The sequence below is a fragment of the Chiloscyllium plagiosum genome, chromosome 8 (assembly GCF_004010195.1).
Source record: "Chiloscyllium plagiosum isolate BGI_BamShark_2017 chromosome 8, ASM401019v2, whole genome shotgun sequence".
In the NCBI taxonomy this organism is placed as follows: Eukaryota; Metazoa; Chordata; class Chondrichthyes; order Orectolobiformes; family Hemiscylliidae; genus Chiloscyllium; species Chiloscyllium plagiosum.
This window is the reverse complement of record NC_057717.1, coordinates 35,553,489-35,555,017: the sequence shown is the minus strand read 5'-3', so window position 1 is coordinate 35,555,017 and position 1,529 is coordinate 35,553,489. Positions and strand designations below refer to the sequence as shown.

The 1,529-nt window shown below is 39.3% G+C and overlaps 1 non-coding gene across 1 annotated transcript; it reads right to left on the bottom strand.

Moving 5' to 3' along the window:
* Positions 1-837: 837 nt before the first annotated feature.
* trnas-uga lies at positions 838-919 on the bottom strand. The gene has a single exon. It is a non-coding gene; the product is annotated as a tRNA-Ser (tRNA).
* Positions 920-1,529: the final 610 nt, after the last annotated feature.

Here is a 1,529-nt window from a genome sequence, read left to right as displayed (position 1 = left end):
GGAACATGCTGACATGAAAACATCTAGATCTGATAGCAAAGGTTTTTTTCATTAAACTGGGAGTATGTTTAACTAAGCAATTCAGACAGCCAGGATGAATAATTGGCATTTGGTTCTTCAAGCTGAGCTCTCCACACCAACTGCTCCAACGAAGGCCGTAGATAAGATCCCCATCGATTATTTTGGTCAATTTTATTTTTCAACAACAACCTATTGTTCTGAACAATGCTACACCACAAGGAGAGGGCTAAGTCTGATTTTCATCGTTAATTTTTACTTTCAATTCTTAATGCACAGTTTCTTACGAATGTGGACAGCAGAAGACCGTTAACATTCCATTTCTAATATTTCCAGAAAATTCTACTCCGCTGATATCGCCTTGCCTTTTCACATCGCAAGCCTGGAAACTGGATCAGTCGAGTTCCTTTCCACACATGGAGTTGTTTTTTTCTAATTGACTGGTGATATAATAGATTATTGGTCTTGAGATTCAGCTTTAAATTAGGTTGAACTTTCTCAGCTTGACTTTCAACTGATCCTAAAAACAAATTCATCACCTGCAAGCAAGTGTATTGCATTGCTTCTTGTTTTGCTGAATTCCACCCCCCGAACCTCCAAATTTCACGATAGTTCGACAAATGTGTTGAAACTGATTCGTGTTGGAAGTTGGTGGCTTTGTGTGTCTCGACATATAATTTATTCAATTAGATGACTGGGTCAGTCTTGAAATTACTTCGGATTCTTCACAGTTGAAAATTTACTTTCGATTGAATGCAAAGCTCAAGCTCCACGAAATCTAAATCCTGCAAAAGAATTAATGGCCTTTAAACGACTCTACACTGTGAACAGGATTCGAACCTGCGCAGGGAGACCCTAGTGGATTTCAAATGCAGCGCCTTAACCTCTCGGCCATCACAGCTGCGGAAAAATTGGCAATTTTCATAGTAAATCAACTGAATTCATTTGTTGGAAGGATAAGTTGTCAAGACCCAAAGATTTCGCCAAATCCTTTGCAAAGACCCAGACGACCGGAACCTGAGCAGATTGAAAGGCTTTCACCGCAAACTAGATTCTGACACAGCTGAAGTTGTGGGAATGATTCTTCGTCGACTTATAGAGTTACGGATGTACACCACGAAGAGAGGATCATTGTCTACTGCGTCCGATCGATTTTGCCTCAATTGCTCATCATCTGGTGCCAAATTAGATATGCTGTTGTGTTTTATTATTCATCGAAATATGGTATTAGAAAAATTGATGCTAAGTCCATAAACACTAGCTGTATTCGTAAAAAATATCGGAATTAGAAAGAATGCAGAACCAATTTACAGGAATGGATCCAGCAACTAATCCGTAAGTTCTGATATCAGATAATGAACTTGTGAGCACAAGAGAGGAAGATTAACCGAAGATTTGGAACTTGAAATCGTCTTGACGGAATTATTTGCAAAGTTTCTGCGGTTGTTCTAGAGTCATCAAGTCGTTGAACAATACAACACGGAAAGTGGCCCTTCTTTCCAACTTGACCA